The sequence below is a fragment of the Xiphias gladius genome, unplaced genomic scaffold (assembly GCF_016859285.1).
Source record: "Xiphias gladius isolate SHS-SW01 ecotype Sanya breed wild unplaced genomic scaffold, ASM1685928v1 HiC_scaffold_965, whole genome shotgun sequence".
Taxonomy (NCBI): Eukaryota; Metazoa; Chordata; class Actinopteri; order Istiophoriformes; family Xiphiidae; genus Xiphias; species Xiphias gladius.
The window spans coordinates 1-17,000 of NW_024402701.1; the positions used below are offsets into that span (position 1 = coordinate 1).

Below are 17,000 nucleotides of genomic sequence, written 5' to 3' on the forward strand. Positions count from 1 at the left end.
GGATAAACCTCATAGGCTACGATACTGCCACTGCGAAAGGATACGGTGGAAAACTTACAGAGGGAAAGTCTGTAAGATCAGCACAGCCCTGTGTTAGGGTTTTACCTTGAGTACTGGGGCACCACTGTAATGGAAACCAATTAGGATATAGTGAGATTATGTTGTAATTAATAATGTTTGGGGAATAAAAGTCAATTCAAGTGTTAAACTGTTGTTAAAGGGGGTTAAAAATGTCACAATGCCTTGTGATTGTAGTTAGGTAGGTAGGTGGGACAAATTACTTTCATGTTTGGGTCATTGACTATGGTTTGGGCAATGGTGGAAAGTAACTAAGTACATTTACTTTAGTACTGTACTTATCTACAATTTTTAGGTATTGGCAGTTCCCTTTAGTATTTCAATTTTCTGCTGCTTCACTACAATTGAACGGGAAATTGTTCTGATTGGCTATTGTTTATTGTTTGGTTGTGGTTATGGTCAGATGGTTGGTTAGATAGGCTTAGACAAAAAAATGTCAGGTTCCGAGAACCATTCGCAGCCAGAGTGGGGGCGGGTCTTCACAGACTGTGGGTTGACGTGTGTTTGTGTGTCAAACTCCGACAAAGACAAAGGACAGAAGCTTGGTGCCTGTAAATCAAAACGCAGGAGAGACTCTCAGGATAGTGATTTAGGACATGACTATTTTGGTACGAACGTTACCTACCAATTTAACAGATAATCTTCTGAAATCCACCCACATTTAATATTTATTTTAGTTACAGAACCTGATTGGAACATGTTGGCTTTGCCAAAATAGTACTTTATTTTATTGTTATATTGCACACAAATAGCAAGCTCCTTAGAGCACTTCAAAAATTGCCATAGCCGACTATATATTAAGTCGTCAAGGCGGGGTATTGGGTTAAGTTTTCAACTAGCAACAATCACGCCTCGGATAAACCTCATAGGCTACGATACTGCCACTGCGAAAGGATACGGTGGACAAGTTACAGAGGGACAGTCTGTAAGATCAGCACAGCCCTGTGTTAGGGTTTTACCTTGAGTACTGGGGCACCACTGTAAAGGAAACCAATTAGGATATAGTGAGATTATGTTGTAACTAATAATGTTTGGGGAATAAAAGTCAATTCAAGTGTACTTAGATTGAGTTAAACTGTTGTTAAAGGGGGTTAAAAATGTCACAATGCCTTGTGATTGTAGTTAGGTAGGTAGGTGGGACAAATTACTTTCATGTTTGGGTCATTGACTATGGTTTGGGCAATGGTGGAAAGTAACTAAGTACATTTACTTAAGTACTGTACTTAGCTACAATTTTTAGGTATTGGCACTTCCCTTTAGTGTTTCAATTTTCTGCTGCTTCACTACAATTGAACGGGAAATTGTTCTGATTGGCTATTGTTTATTGTTTGGTTATGGTTATGGTCAGATGGTTGGTTAGATAGGCTTAGACAAAAAAATGTCAGGTTCCGAGAACCAATCGGAGCCAGAGTGGGGGCGGGTCTTCACAGACTGTGGGTTAACGTGTGTTTGTGTGTCGAACTCTGACAAAGACAAAGGACAGAAGCTTGGTGCCTGTAAATCAAAACGCGAGAGAGACTCTCAGGATAGTGATTTAGGACATGACTATTTTAGTACGAACGTTTACCTACCAATTTAACAGATAATCTTCTGAAATCCACCCACATTTAATATTTATTTTAGTTACAGAACCTGATTGTAACATGTTGGCTTTGCAAAAATAGTACTTTAATCTATTGTTATATTGCACACGAATAGCAAGCTCCTTAGAGCACTTCAAAAATTGCCATAGCCGACTATATATTAAGTCGTCAAGGCGGGGTATTGGGTTAAGTTTTCAACTAGCAATAATCACGCCTCGGATAAACCTCATAGGCTACGATACTGCCACTGCGAAAGGATACGGTGGACAAGTTACAGAGGGACAGTCTGTAAGATCAGCACAGCCCTGTGTTAGGGTTTTACCTTGAGTACTGGGGCACCATTGTAAAGGAAACCAATTAGGATATAGTGAGATTATGTTGTAATTAATAATGTTTGGGGAATAAAAGTCAATTCAAGTGTTAAACTGTTGTCAAAGGGGGTTAATAATGTCACAATGCCTTGTGATTGTAGTTAGGTAGGTAGGTGGGACAAATTCCTTTAATGTTTGGGTCATTGACTATGGTTTGGGCAATGGTGGAAAGTAACTAAGTACATTTACTTTAGTACTGTACTTAGCTACAATTTTTAGGTATTTGCAGTTCCTTTAGTATTTCAATTTTCTGCTGCTTCACTACAATTGAACGGGAAATTGTTCTGATTGGCTATTGTTTATTGTTTGGTTGTGGTTATGGTCAGATGGTTGGTTAGATAGGCTTAGACAAAAAAATGTCAGGTTCCGAGAACCATTCGCAGCCAGAGTGGGGGCGGGTCTTCACAGACTGTGGGTTGACGTGTGTTTGTGTGTCAAACTCCGACAAAGACAAAGGACAGAAGCTTGGTGCATGTAAATCAAAACGCAGGAGAGACTCTCAGGATAGTGATTTAGGACATGACTATTTTGGTACAAACGTTTACCTACCAATTTAACAGATAATCTTCTGAAATCCACCCACATTTAATATTTATTTTAGTTACAGAACCTGATTGTAACATGTTTGCTTTGCAAAAATAGTACTTTATTCTATTGTTATATTGCACACGAATAGCAAGCTCCTTAGAGCACTTCAAAAATTGCCATAGCCGACTATATATTAAGTCGTCAAGGCGGGGTATTGGGTTAAGTTTTCAACTAGCAATAATCACGCCTCGGATAAACCTCAAAGGCTACGATACTGCCACTGCGAAAGGATACGGTGGACAACTTACAGAGGGACAGTCTGTAAGATCAGCACAGCCCTGTGTTAGGGTTTTACCTTGAGTACTGGGGCACCACAGTAAAGGAAACCAATTAGGATATATTGAGATTATGTTGTAACTAATAATGTTTGGGGAATAAAAGTCAATTCAAGTGTTAAACTGTTGTTAAAGGGGGTTAAAAATGTCACAATGCCTTGTGATTGTAGTTAGGTAGGTAGGTGGGACAAATTACTTTCATGTTTGGGTCATTGACTATGGTTTGGGCAATGGTGGAAAGTAACTAAGTACATTTACTTTAGTACTGTACTTAGCTACAATTTTAGGTATTGGCACTTCCTCACTACAATTGAACGGAAATTGTTCTGATTGGCTATTGTTTATTGTTTGGTTGTGGTTATGGTCAGATGGTTGGTTAGATAGGCTTAGACAAAAAATGTCAGGTTCCGAGAACCATTCGAGCCAGAGTGGGGGCGGGTCTTCACAGACTGTGGGTTGACGTGTGTTTGTGTGTCAAACTCCGACAAAGACAAAGGACAGAAGCTTGGTGCCTGTAAATCAAAACGCAGGAGAGACTCTCAGGATAGTGATTTAGGACATGACTATTTTGGTACGAACGTTACCTACCAATTTAACAGATAATCTTCTGAAATCCACCCACATTTAATATTTATTTTAATAACAGAATCTGATTGTAACATGTTGGCTTTGCCAAAAAAGTAATTTATTTTATTGTTATATTTCACATGAATAACAAGCTCCTTAGAGCACTTCAAAAATTGCCATAGCCGACTATATATTAAGTCGTCAAGGCGGGGTATTGGGTTAAGTTTTCAACTAGCAATAATCACGCCTCGGATAAACCTCATAAGCTACGATACTGCCACTGCGAAAGGACACGGTGGACAAGTTACAGAGGGAGAGTCTGTAAGATCAGCACAGCCCTGTGTTAGGGTTTTACCTTGAGTACTGGGGCACCACTGTAAAGGAAACCAATTAGGATATAGTGAGATTATGTTGTAATTAATAATGTTTGGGGAATAAAAGTCAATTCAAGTGTTAAACTGCTGTCAAAGGGGGTTAATAATGTCACAATGCCTTGTGATTGTAGTTAGGTAGGTAGGTGGGACAAATTCCTTTCATGTTTGGGTCATTGACTATGGTTTGGGCAATGGTGGAAAGTAACTAAGTACATTTACTTAAGTACTGTACTTAGCTACAATTTTTAGGTATTGGCACTTCCCTTTAGTGTTTCAATTTTCTGCTGCTTCACTACAATTGAACGGGAAATTGTTCTGATTGGCTATTGTTTATTGTTTGGTTATGGTTATGGTCAGATGGTTGGTTAGATAGGCTTAGACAAAAAAATGTCAGGTTCCGAGAACCAATCGGAGCCAGAGTGGGGGCGGGTCTTCACAGACTGTGGGTTAACGTGTGTTTGTGTGTCGAACTCTGACAAAGACAAAGGACAGAAGCTTGGTGCCTGTAAATCAAAACGCGAGAGAGACTCTCAGGATAGTGATTTAGGACATGACTATTTTAGTACGAACGTTTACCTACCAATTTAACAGATAATCTTCTGAAATCCACCCACATTTAATATTTATTTTAGTTACAGAACCTGATTGTAACATGTTTGCTTTGCAAAAATAGTACTTTATTCTATTGTTATATTGCACACGAATAGCAAGCTCCTTAGAGCACTTCAAAAATTGCCATAGCCGACTATATATTAAGTCGTCAAGGCGGGGTATTGGGTTAAGTTTTCAACTAGCAATAATCACGCCTCGGATAAACCTCATAGGCTACGATACTGCCACTGCGAAAGGATACGGTGGACAACTTACAGAGGGACAGTCTGTAAGATCAGCACAGCCCTGTGTTAGGGTTTTACCTTGAGTACTGGGGCACCACTGTAAAGGAAACCAATTAGGATATATTGAGATTATGTTGTAACTAATAATGTTTGGGGAATAAAAGTCAATTCAAGTGTTAAACTGTTGTTAAAGGGGGTTAAAAATGTCACAATGCCTTGTGATTGTAGTTAGGTAGGTAGGTGGGACAAATTACTTTCATGTTTGGGTCATTGACTATGGTTTGGGCAATGGTGGAAAGTAACTAAGTACATTTACTTTAGTACTGTACTTAGCTACAATTTTTAGGTATTGGCACTTCCCTACAATTGAACGGGAAATTGTTCTGATTGGCTATTGTTTATTGTTTGGTTGTGGTTATGGTCAGATGGTTGGTTAGATAGGCTTAGACAAAAAAATGTCAGGTTCCGAGAACCATTCGCAGCCAGAGTGGGGGCGGGTCTTCACAGACTGTGGGTTGACGTGTGTTTGTGTGTCAAACTCCGACAAAGACAAAGGACAGAAGCTTGGTGCCTGTAAATCAAAACGCAGGAGAGACTCTCAGGATAGTGATTTAGGACATGACTATTTTGGTACGAACGTTACCTACCAATTTAACAGATAATCTTCTGAAATCCACCCACATTTAATATTTATTTTAATAACAGAATCTGATTGTAACATGTTGGCTTTGCCAAAAAAGTAATTTATTTTATTGTTATATTTCACATGAATAACAAGCTCCTTAGAGCACTTCAAAAATTGCCATAGCCGACTATATATTAAGTCGTCAAGGCGGGGTATTGGGTTAAGTTTTCAACTAGCAATAATCACGCCTCGGATAAACCTCATAAGCTACGATACTGCCACTGCGAAAGGACACGGTGGACAAGTTACAGAGGGAGAGTCTGTAAGATCAGCACAGCCCTGTGTTAGGGTTTTACCTTGAGTACTGGGGCACCACTGTAAAGGAAACCAATTAGGATATAGTGAGATTATGTTGTAATTAATAATGTTTGGGGAATAAAAGTCAATTCAAGTGTTAAACTGTTGTCAAAGGGGGTTAATAATGTCACAATGCCTTGTGATTGTAGTTAGGTAGGTAGGTGGGACAAATTCCTTTCATGTTTGGGTCATTGACTATGGTTTGGGCAATGGTGGAAAGTAACTAAGTACATTTACTTAAGTACTGTACTTAGCTACAATTTTTAGGTATTGGCACTTCCCTTTAGTGTTTCAATTTTCTGCTGCTTCACTACAATTGAACGGGAAATTGTTCTGATTGGCTATTGTTTATTGTTTGGTTATGGTTATGGTCAGATGGTTGGTTAGATAGGCTTAGACAAAAAAATGTCAGGTTCCGAGAACCAATCGGAGCCAGAGTGGGGGCGGGTCTTCACAGACTGTGGGTTAACGTGTGTTTGTGTGTCGAACTCTGACAAAGACAAAGGACAGAAGCTTGGTGCCTGTAAATCAAAACGCGAGAGAGACTCTCAGGATAGTGATTTAGGACATGACTATTTTAGTACGAACGTTTACCTACCAATTTAACAGATAATCTTCTGAAATCCACCCACATTTAATATTTATTTTAGTTACAGAACCTGATTGTAACATGTTGGCTTTGCAAAAATAGTACTTTAATCTATTGTTATATTGCACACGAATAGCAAGCTCCTTAGAGCACTTCAAAAATTGCCATAGCCGACTATATATTAAGTCGTCAAGGCGGGGTATTGGGTTAAGTTTTCAACTAGCAATAATCACGCCTCGGATAAACCTCATAGGCTACGATACTGCCACTGCGAAAGGATACGGTGGACAAGTTACAGAGGGACAGTCTGTAAGATCAGCACAGCCCTGTGTTAGGGTTTTACCTTGACTACTGGGGCACCATTGTAAAGGAAACCAATTAGGATATAGTGAGATTATGTTGTAATTAATAATGTTTGGGGAATAAAAGTCAATTCAAGTGTTAAACTGTTGTCAAAGGGGGTTAATAATGTCACAATGCCTTGTGATTGTAGTTAGGTAGGTAGGTGGGACAAATTCCTTTAATGTTTGGGTCATTGACTATGGTTTGGGCAATGGTGGAAAGTAACTAAGTACATTTACTTTAGTACTGTACTTAGCTACAATTTTAGGTATTGGCAGTTCCTTTAGTATTTCAATTTTCTGCTGCTTCACTACAATTGAACGGAAATTGTTCTGATTGGCTATTGTTTATTGTTTGGTTGTGGTTATGGTCAGATGGTTGGTTAGATAGGCTTAGACAAAAAATGTCAGGTTCGAGAACCATTCGCAGCCAGAGTGGGGGCGGGTCTTCACAGACTGTGGGTTGACGTGTGTTTGTGTGTCAAACTCCGACAAAGACAAAGGACAGAAGCTTGGTGCCTGTAAATCAAAACGCAGGAGAGACTCTCAGGATAGTGATTTAGGACATGACTATTTTGGTACAAACGTTTACCTACCAATTTAACAGATAATCTTCTGAAATCCACCCACATTTAATATTTATTTTAGTTACAGAACCTGATTGTAACATGTTGGCTTTGCAAAAATAGTACTTTATTTTATTGTTATATTGCACACGAATAGCGAGCTCCTTAGAGCACTTCAAAAATTGCCATAGCCGACTATATATTAAGTCGTCAAGGCGGGGTATTGGGTTAAGTTTTCAACTAGCAATAATCACGCCTCGGATAAACCTCATAGGCTACGATACTGCCACTGCGAAAGGATACGGTGGACAAGTTACAGAGGGACAGTCTGTAAGATCAGCACAGCCCTGTGTTAGGGTTTTACCTTGAGTACTGGGGCACCACTGTAAAGGAAACCAATTAGGATATATTGAGATTATGTTGTAACTAATAATGTTTGGGGAATAAAAGTCAATTCAAGTGTTAAACTGTTGTTAAAGGGGGTTAAAAATGTCACAATGCCTTGTGATTGTAGTTAGGTAGGTAGGTGGGACAAATTACTTTCATGTTTGGGTCATTGACTATGGTTTGGGCAATGGTGGAAAGTAACTAAGTACATTTACTTTAGTACTGTACTTAGCTACAATTTTTAGGTATTGGCACTTCCCTACAATTGAACGGGAAATTGTTCTGATTGGCTATTGTTTATTGTTTGGTTGTGGTTATGGTCAGATGGTTGGTTAGATAGGCTTAGACAAAAAAATGTCAGGTTCCGAGAACCATTCGGAGCCAGAGTGGGGGCGGGTCTTCACAGACTGTGGGTTGACGTGTGTTTGTGTGTCAAACTCCGACAAAGACAAAGGACAGAAGCTTGGTGCCTGTAAATCAAAACGCAGGAGAGACTCTCAGGATAGTGATTTAGGACATGACTATTTTGGTACGAACGTTACCTACCAATTTAACAGATAATCTTCTGAAATCCACCCACATTTAATATTTATTTTAATAACAGAATCTGATTGTAACATGTTGGCTTTGCCAAAAAAGTAATTTATTTTATTGTTATATTTCACATGAATAACAAGCTCCTTAGAGCACTTCAAAAATTGCCATAGCCGACTATATATTAAGTCGTCAAGGCGGGGTATTGGGTTAAGTTTTCAACTAGCAATAATCACGCCTCGGATAAACCTCATAAGCTACGATACTGCCACTGCGAAAGGACACGGTGGACAAGTTACAGAGGGAGAGTCTGTAAGATCAGCACAGCCCTGTGTTAGGGTTTTACCTTGAGTACTGGGGCACCACTGTAAAGGAAACCAATTAGGATATAGTGAGATTATGTTGTAATTAATAATGTTTGGGGAATAAAAGTCAATTCAAGTGTTAAACTGTTGTCAAAGGGGGTTAATAATGTCACAATGCCTTGTGATTGTAGTTAGGTAGGTAGGTGGGACAAATTCCTTTCATGTTTGGGTCATTGACTATGGTTTGGGCAATGGTGGAAAGTAACTAAGTACATTTACTTAAGTACTGTACTTAGCCACAAGTTTTAGGTATTGGCACTTCCCTTTAGTGTTTCAATTTTCTGCTGCTTCACTACAATTGAACGGGAAATTGTTCTGATTGTCTATTGTTTATTGTTTGGTTGTGGTTATGGTCAGATGGTTGGTTAGATAGGCTTAGACAAAAAAATGTCAGGTTCCGAGAACCAATCGGAGGCAGAGTGGGGGCGGGTCTTCACAGACTGTGGGTTGACGTGTGTTTGTGTGTCAAACTCCGACAAAGACAAAGGACAGAAGCTTGGTGCCTGTAAATCAAAAACGCAGGGGAGACTCTCAGGATAGTGATTTAGGACATGACTATTTTGGTACGAACGTTTACCTACCAATTTAACAGATAATCTTCTGAAATCCACCCACATTTAATATTTATTTTAGTAACAGAACCTGATTGTAACATGTTGGCTTTGCAAAAATAGTACTTTATTTTATTGTTATATTGCACACGAATAGCGAGCTCCTTAGAGCACTTCAAAAATTGCCATAGCCGACTATATATTAAGTCGTCAAGGCGGGGTATTGGGTTAAGTTTTCAACTAGCAATAATCACGCCTCGGATAAACCTCATAGGCTACGATACTGCCACTGCGAAAGGATACGGTGGACAAGTTACAGAGGACAGTCTGTAAGATCAGCACAGCCCTGTGTTAGGGTTTTACCTTGAGTACTGGGGCACCACTGTAAAGGAAACCAATTAGGATATAGTGAGATTATGTTGTAATTAATAATGTTTGGGGAATAAAAGTCAATTCAAGTGTTAAACTGTTGTCAAAGGGGGTTAATAATGTCACAATGCCTTGTGATTGTAGTTAGGTAGGTAGGTGGGACAAATTCCTTTAATGTTTGGGTCATTGACTATGGTTTGGGCAATGGTGGAAAGTAACTAAGTACATTTACTTTAGTACTGTACTTAGCTACAATTTTAGGTATTGGCAGTTCCTTTAGTATTTCAATTTTCTGCTGCTTCACTACAATTGAACGGAAATTGTTCTGATTGGCTATTGTTTATTGTTTGGTTGTGGTTATGGTCAGATGGTTGGTTAGATAGGCTTAGACAAAAAATGTCAGGTTCCGAGAACCATTCGCAGCCAGAGTGGGGGCGGGTCTTCACAGACTGTGGGTTGACGTGTGTTTGTGTGTCAAACTCCGACAAAGACAAAGGACAGAAGCTTGGTGCCTGTAAATCAAAACGCAGGAGAGACTCTCAGGATAGTGATTTAGGACATGACTATTTTGGTACGAACGTTTACCTACCAATTTAACAGATAATCTTCTGAAATCCACCCACATTTAATATTTATTTTAATTACAGAACCTGATTGTAACATGTTGGCTTTGCCAAAATAGTACTTTATTTTATTGTTATATTTCTCATGAATAGCAAGCTCCTTAGAGCACTTCAAAAATTGCCATAGCCGACTATATATTAAGTCGTCAAGGCGGGGTATTGGGTTAAGTTTTCAACTAGTAATAATTACGCCTCGGATAAACCTCATAGGCTACGATACTGCCACTCGAAAGGATACGGTGGACAAGTTACAGAGGGACAGTCTGTAAGATCAGCACAGCCCTGTGTTAGGGTTTTACCTTGAGTACTGGGGCACCACTGTAAAGAAACCAATTAGGATATAGTGAGATTATGTTGTAACTAATAATGTTTGGGGAATAAAAGTCAATTCAAGTGTTAAACTGTTGTTAAGGGGTTAATAATGTCACAATGCCTTGTGATTGTAGTTAGGTAGGTAGGTGGGACAAATTACTTTCATGTTTGGGTCATTGACTATGGTTTGGGCAATGGTGGAAAGTAACTAAGTACATTTACTTTAGTACTGTACTTAGCTACAATTTTAGGTATTGGCACTTCCTTTAGTATTTCAATTTTCTGCTGCTTCACTACAATTGAACGGAAATTGTTCTGATTGGCTATTGTTTATTGTTTGGTTGTGGTTATGGTCAGATGGTTGGTTAGATAGGCTTAGACAAAAAATGTCAGGTTCCGAGAACCATTTGGAGCCAGAGTGGGGGCGGGTCTTCACAGACTGTGGGTTGACGTGTGTTTGTGTGTCAAACTCCGACAAAGACAAAGGACACAAGCTTGGTGCCTGTAAATCAAAACGCGGGAGAGACTCTCAGGATGGTGATTTAGGACATGACTATTTTGGTGCGACGTTTACCTACCAATTTAACAGATAATCTTCTGAAATCCACCCACATTTAATATTTATTTTAGTTACAGAACCTGATTGTAACATGTTGGCTTTGCAAAAATAGTACTTTATTTTATTGTTATATTGCACACGAATAGCGAGCTCCTTAGAGCACTTCAAAAATTGCCATAGCCGACTATATATTAAGTCGTCAAGGCGGGGTATTGGGTTAAGTTTTCAACTAGCAATAATCACGCCTCGGATAAACCTCATAGGCTACGATACTGCCACTGCGAAAGGATACGGTGGACAAGTTACAGAGGGACAGTCTGTAAGATCAGCACAGCCCTGTGTTAGGGTTTTACCTTGAGTACTGGGGCACCACTGTAAAGGAAACCAATTAGGATATAGTGAGATTATGTTGTAATTAATAATGTTTGGGGAATAAAAGTCAATTCAAGTGTTAAACTGTTGTCAAAGGGGGTTAATAATGTCACAATGCCTTGTGATTGTAGTTAGGTAGGTAGGTGGGACAAATTCCTTTCATGTTTGGGTCATTGACTATGGTTTGGGCAATGGTGGAAAGTAACTAAGTACATTTACTTTAGTACTGTACTTATCTACAATTTTTAGGTATTGGCAGTTCCCTTTAGTATTTCAATTTTCTGCTGCTTCACTACAATTGAACGGGAAATTGTTCTGATTGGCTATTGTTTATTGTTTGGTTGTGGTTATGGTCAGATGGTTGGTTAGATAGGCTTAGACAAAAAAATGTCAGGTTCCGAGAACCAATCGGAGCCAGAGTGGGGGCGGGTCTTCACAGACTGTGGGTTGACGTGTGTTTGTGTGTCAAACTCCGACAAAGACAAAGGACAGAAGCTTGGTGCCTGTAAATCAAAACGCAGGAGAGACTCTCAGGATAGTGATTTAGGACATGACTATTTTGGTACGAACGTTTACCTACCAATTTAACAGATAATCTTCTGAAATCCACCCACATTTAATATTTATTTTAGTAACAGAACCTGATTGTAACATGTTGGCTTTGCAAAAATAGTACTTTATTTTATTGTTATATTGCACACGAATAGCAAGCTCCTTAGAGCACTTCAAAAATTGCCATAGCCGACTATATATTAAGTCGTCAAGGCGGGGTATTGGGTTAAGTTTTCAACTAGCAATAATCACGCCTCGGATAAACCTCATAGGCTACGATACTGCCACTGCGAAAGGATACGGTGGACAAGTTACAGAGGGACAGTCTGTAAGATCAGCACAGCCCTGTGTTAGGGTTTTACCTTGAGTACTGGGGCACCACTGTAAAGGAAACCAATTAGGATATAGTGAGATTATGTTGTAATTAATAATGTTTGGGGAATAAAAGTCAATTCAAGTGTTAAACTGTTGTTAAAGGGGGTTAAAAATGTCACAATGCCTTGTGATTGTAGTTAGGTAGGTAGGTGGGACAAATTACTTTCATGTTTGGGTCATTGACTATGGTTTGGGCAATGGTGGAAAGTAACTAAGTACATTTACTTTAGTACTGTACTTATCTACAATTTTTAGGTATTGGCACTTCCCTTTAGTATTTCAATTTTCTGCTGCTTCACTACAATTGAACGGGAAATTGTTCTGATTGGCTATTGTTTATTGTTTGGTTGTGGTTATGGTCAGATGGTTGGTTAGATAGGCTTAGACAAAAAAATGTCAGGTTCCGAGAACCATTCGGAGCCAGAGTGGGGGCGGGTCTTCACAGACTGTGGGTTGACGTGTGTTTGTGTGTCAAACTCCGACAAAGACAAAGGACACAAGCTTGGTGCCTGTAAATCAAAACGCAGGAGAGACTCTCAGGATAGTGATTTAGGACATGACTATTTTGGTACGAACGTTTACCTACCAATTTAACAGATAATCTTCTGAAATCCACCCACATTTAATATTTATTTTAATTACAGAACCTGATTGTAACATGTTGGCTTTGCCAAAAAAGTAATTTATTTTATTGTTATATTTCTCATGAATAGCAAGCTCCTTAGAGCACTTCAAAAATTGCCATAGCCGACTATATATTGAGTCGTCAAGGCGGGGTATTGGGTTAAGTTTTCAACTAGCAATAATCACGCCTCGGATAAACCTCATAGGCTACGATACTGCCACTGCGAAAGGATACGGTGGACAAGTTACAGAGGGACAGTCTGTAAGATCAGCACAGCCCTGTGTTAGGGTTTTACCTTGAGTACTGGGGCACCACTGTAAAGGAAACCAATTAGGATATAGTGAGATTATGTTGTAATTAATAATGTTTGGGGAATAAAAGTCAATTCAAGTGTTAAACTGTTGTCAAAGGGGGTTAATAATGTCACAATGCCTTGTGATTGTAGTTAGGTAGGTAGGTGGGACAAATTCCTTTCATGTTTGGGTCATTGACTATGGTTTGGGCAATGGTGGAAAGTAACTAAGTACATTTACTTAAGTACTGTACTTAGCCACAATTTTTAGGTATTGGCACTTCCCTTTAGTGTTTCAATTCTCTGCTGCTTCACTACAATTGAACGGGAAATTGTTCTGATTGGCTATTGTTTATTGTTTGGTTGTGGTTATGGTCAGATGGTTGGTTAGATAGGCTTAGACAAAAAATGTCAGGTTCCGAGAACCAATCGGAGGCAGAGTGGGGGCGGGTCTTCACAGACTGTGGGTTGACGTGTGTTTGTGTGTCAAACTCCGACAAAGACAAAGGACACAAGCTTGGTGCCTGTAAATCAAAACGCAGGAGAGACTCTCAGGATAGTGATTTAGGACATGACTATTTTGGTACGAACGTTTACCTACCAATTTAACAGATAATCTTCTGAAATCCACCCACATTTAATATTTATTTTAGTAACAGAACCTGATTGTAACATGTTGGCTTTGCAAAAATAGTACTTTATTTTATTGTTATATTGCACACGAATAGCAAGCTCCTTAGAGCACTTCAAAAATTGCCATAGCCGACTATATATTAAGTCGTCAAGGCGGGGTATTGGGTTAAGTTTTCAACTAGCAATAATCACGCCTCGGATAAACCTCATAGGCTACGATACTGCCACTGCGAAAGGATACGGTGGACAAGTTACAGAGGGACAGTCTGTAAGATCAGCACAGCCCTGTGTTAGGGTTTTACCTTGAGTACTGGGGCACCACTGTAATGGAAACCAATTAGGATATAGTGAGATTATGTTGTAATTAATAATGTTTGGGGAATAAAAGTCAATTCAAGTGTTAAACTGTTGTCAAAGGGGGTTAATAATGTCACAATGCCTTGTGATTGTAGTTAGGTAGGTAGGTGGGACAAATTCCTTTCATGTTTGGGTCATTGACTATGGTTTGGGCAATGGTGGAAAGTAACTAAGTACATTTACTTTAGTACTGTACTTAGCTACAATTTTTAGGTATTGGCAGTTCCCTTTAGTATTTCAATTTTCTGCTGCTTCACTACAATTGAACGGGAAATTGTTCTGATTGGCTATTGTTTATTGTTTGGTTGTGGTTATGGTCAGATGGTTGGTTAGATAGGCTTAGACAAAAAAATGTCAGGTTCCGAGAACCATTCGCAGCCAGAGTGGGGGCGGGTCTTCACAGACTGTGGGTTGGCGTGTGTTTGTGTGTCAAACTCCGACAAAGACAAAGGACAGAAGCTTGGTGCCTGTAAATCAAAACGCAGGAGAGACTCTCAGGATAGTGATTTAGGACATGACTATTTTGGTACGAACGTTTACCTACCAATTTAACAGATAATCTTCTGAAATCCACCCACATTTAATATTTATTTTAGTTACAGAACCTGATTGTAACATGTTGGCTTTGCAAAAATAGTACTTTATTTTATTGTTATATTGCACACAAATAGCAAGCTCCTTAGAGCACTTCAAAAATTGCCATAGCCGACTATATATTAAGTCGTCAAGGCGGGGTATTGGGTTAAGTTTTCAACTAGCAATAATCACGCCTCGGATAAACCTCATAGGCTACGATACTGCCACTGCGAAAGGATACGGTGGACAGGTTACAGAGGGACAGTCTGTAAGATCAGCACAGCCCTGTGTTAGGGTTTTACCTTGAGTACTGGGGCACCACTGTAAAGGAAACCAATTAGGATATAGTGAGATTATGTTGTAACTAATAATGTTTGGGGAATAAAAGTCAATTCAAGTGTTAAACTGTTGTTAAAGGGGGTTAAAAATGTCACAATGCCTTGTGATTGTAGTTAGGTAGGTAGGTGGGACAAATTACTTTCATGTTTGGGTCATTGACTATGGTTTGGGCAATGGTGGAAAGTAACTAAGTACATTTACTTTAGTACTGTACTTATCTACAATTTTTAGGTATTGGCACTTCCCTACAATTGAACGGGAAATTGTTCTGATTGGCTATTGTTTATTGTTTGGTTGTGGTTATGGTCAGATGGTTGGTTAGATAGGCTTAGACAAAAAAATGTCAGGTTCCGAGAACCATTTGGAGCCAGAGTGGGGGCGGGTCTTCACAGACTGTGGGTTGACGTGTGTTTGTGTGTCAAACTCCGACAAAGACAAAGGACAGAAGCTTGGTGCCTGTAAATCAAAACGCAGGAGAGACTCTCAGGATAGTGATTTAGGACATGACTATTTTGGTACAAACGTTTACCTACCAATTTAACAGATAATCTTCTGAAATCCACCCACATTTAATATTTATTTTAATCACAGAACCTGATTGTAACATGTTGGCTTTGCCAAAAAAGTAATTTATTTTATTGTTATATTTCTCATGAATAGCAAGCTCCTTAGAGCACTTCAAAAATTGCCATAGCCGACTATATATTAAGTCGTCAAGGCGGGGTATTGGGTTAAGTTTTCAACTAGCAATAATCACGCCTCGGATAAACCTCATAGGCTACGATACTGCCACTGCGAAAGGATATGGTGGACAAGTTACAGAGTGACAGTGTGTAAGATCAGCACAGCCCTGTGTTAGGGTTTTACCTTGAGTACTGGGGCACCACTGTAATGGAAACCAATTAGGATATAGTGAGATTATGTTGTAATTAATAATGTTTGGGGAATAAAAGTCAATTCAAGTGTTAAACTGTTGTCAAAGGGGGTTAATAATGTCACAATGCCTTGTGATTGTAGTTAGGTAGGTAGGTGGGACAAATTCCTTTCATGTTTGGGTCATTGACTATGGTTTGGGCAATGGTGGAAAGTAACTAAGTACATTTACTTAAGTACTGTACTTAGCTACAATTTTTAGGTATTGGCACTTCCCTTTAGTGTTTCAATTTTCTGCTGCTTCACTACAATTGAACGGGAAATTGTTCTCATTGTCTATTGTTTATTGTTTGGTTGTGGTTATGGTCAGATGGTTGGTTAGATAGGCTTAGACAAAAAAATGTCAGGTTCCGAGAACCATTCGCAGCCAGAGTGGGGGCGGGTCTTCACAGACTGTGGGTTGACGTGTGTTTGTGTGTCAAACTCCGACAAAGACAAAGGACAGAAGCTTGGTGCCTGTAAATCAAAACGCAGGAGAGACTCTCAGGATAGTGATTTAGGACATGACTATTTTGGTACGAACGTTACCTACCAATTTAACAGATAATCTTCTGAAATCCACCCACATTTAATATTTATTTTAGTTACAGAACCTGATTGGAACATGTTGGCTTTGCCAAAATAGTACTTTATTTTATTGTTATATTGCACACAAATAGCAAGCTCCTTAGAGCACTTCAAAAATTGCCATAGCCGACTATATATTAAGTCGTCAAGGCGGGGTATTGGGTTAAGTTTTCAACTAGCAATAATCACGCCTCGGATAAACCTCATAGGCTACGATACTGCCACTGCGAAAGGATACGGTGGACAAGTTACAGAGGGACAGTCTGTAAGATCAGCACAGCCCTGTGTTAGGGTTTTACCTTGAGTACTGGGGCACCACTGTAAAGGAAACCAATTAGGATATAGTGAGATTATGTTGTAACTAATAATGTTTGGGGAATAAAAGTCAATTCAAGTGTACTTAGATTGAGTTAAACTGTTGTTAAAGGGGGTTAAAAATGTCACAATGCCTTGTGATTGTAGTTAGGTAGGTAGGTGGGACAAATTACTTTAATGTTTGGGTCATTGACTATGGTTTGGGCAATGGTGG

The 17,000-nt window shown here is 39.2% G+C and overlaps 18 non-coding genes across 18 annotated transcripts; all 18 read right to left on the reverse strand.

Annotated features, from left to right (window-relative positions):
• Positions 1 to 833: 833 nt before the first annotated feature.
• On the reverse strand, positions 834 to 974 carry LOC120787997. The gene has a single exon (XR_005707168.1). It is a non-coding gene; the product is annotated as a U4 spliceosomal RNA (small nuclear RNA).
• An 805-nt stretch (positions 975 to 1,779) lies between these two features.
• LOC120787987 lies at positions 1,780 to 1,920 on the reverse strand. Its single transcript, XR_005707159.1, has one exon. It is a non-coding gene; the product is annotated as a U4 spliceosomal RNA (small nuclear RNA).
• Positions 1,921 to 2,711: 791 nt separating this feature from the next.
• LOC120787996 lies at positions 2,712 to 2,852 on the reverse strand. Its single transcript, XR_005707167.1, has one exon. It is a non-coding gene; the product is annotated as a U4 spliceosomal RNA (small nuclear RNA).
• A 761-nt stretch (positions 2,853 to 3,613) lies between these two features.
• On the reverse strand, positions 3,614 to 3,754 carry LOC120787998. The gene has a single exon (XR_005707169.1). It is a non-coding gene; the product is annotated as a U4 spliceosomal RNA (small nuclear RNA).
• A 792-nt stretch (positions 3,755 to 4,546) lies between these two features.
• Positions 4,547 to 4,687, reverse strand: LOC120787999. The gene has a single exon (XR_005707170.1). It is a non-coding gene; the product is annotated as a U4 spliceosomal RNA (small nuclear RNA).
• Positions 4,688 to 5,449: 762 nt separating this feature from the next.
• LOC120788000 lies at positions 5,450 to 5,590 on the reverse strand. The gene has a single exon (XR_005707171.1). It is a non-coding gene; the product is annotated as a U4 spliceosomal RNA (small nuclear RNA).
• A 792-nt stretch (positions 5,591 to 6,382) lies between these two features.
• LOC120788003 lies at positions 6,383 to 6,523 on the reverse strand. The gene has a single exon (XR_005707174.1). It is a non-coding gene; the product is annotated as a U4 spliceosomal RNA (small nuclear RNA).
• Positions 6,524 to 7,310: 787 nt separating this feature from the next.
• Positions 7,311 to 7,451, reverse strand: LOC120788004. Its single transcript, XR_005707175.1, has one exon. It is a non-coding gene; the product is annotated as a U4 spliceosomal RNA (small nuclear RNA).
• Positions 7,452 to 8,213: 762 nt separating this feature from the next.
• LOC120788001 lies at positions 8,214 to 8,354 on the reverse strand. The gene has a single exon (XR_005707172.1). It is a non-coding gene; the product is annotated as a U4 spliceosomal RNA (small nuclear RNA).
• Positions 8,355 to 9,147: 793 nt separating this feature from the next.
• On the reverse strand, positions 9,148 to 9,288 carry LOC120788005. The gene has a single exon (XR_005707176.1). It is a non-coding gene; the product is annotated as a U4 spliceosomal RNA (small nuclear RNA).
• Positions 9,289 to 10,075: 787 nt separating this feature from the next.
• LOC120788002 lies at positions 10,076 to 10,215 on the reverse strand. The gene has a single exon (XR_005707173.1). It is a non-coding gene; the product is annotated as a U4 spliceosomal RNA (small nuclear RNA).
• A 784-nt stretch (positions 10,216 to 10,999) lies between these two features.
• LOC120787988 lies at positions 11,000 to 11,140 on the reverse strand. Its single transcript, XR_005707160.1, has one exon. It is a non-coding gene; the product is annotated as a U4 spliceosomal RNA (small nuclear RNA).
• Positions 11,141 to 11,932: 792 nt separating this feature from the next.
• On the reverse strand, positions 11,933 to 12,073 carry LOC120787989. Its single transcript, XR_005707161.1, has one exon. It is a non-coding gene; the product is annotated as a U4 spliceosomal RNA (small nuclear RNA).
• A 792-nt stretch (positions 12,074 to 12,865) lies between these two features.
• Positions 12,866 to 13,006, reverse strand: LOC120787995. Its single transcript, XR_005707166.1, has one exon. It is a non-coding gene; the product is annotated as a U4 spliceosomal RNA (small nuclear RNA).
• A 791-nt stretch (positions 13,007 to 13,797) lies between these two features.
• On the reverse strand, positions 13,798 to 13,938 carry LOC120787990. The gene has a single exon (XR_005707162.1). It is a non-coding gene; the product is annotated as a U4 spliceosomal RNA (small nuclear RNA).
• Positions 13,939 to 14,730: 792 nt separating this feature from the next.
• Positions 14,731 to 14,871, reverse strand: LOC120787992. Its single transcript, XR_005707163.1, has one exon. It is a non-coding gene; the product is annotated as a U4 spliceosomal RNA (small nuclear RNA).
• Positions 14,872 to 15,634: 763 nt separating this feature from the next.
• On the reverse strand, positions 15,635 to 15,775 carry LOC120787993. The gene has a single exon (XR_005707164.1). It is a non-coding gene; the product is annotated as a U4 spliceosomal RNA (small nuclear RNA).
• A 791-nt stretch (positions 15,776 to 16,566) lies between these two features.
• Positions 16,567 to 16,707, reverse strand: LOC120787994. The gene has a single exon (XR_005707165.1). It is a non-coding gene; the product is annotated as a U4 spliceosomal RNA (small nuclear RNA).
• Between the last annotated feature and the right edge of the window lie 293 nt (positions 16,708 to 17,000).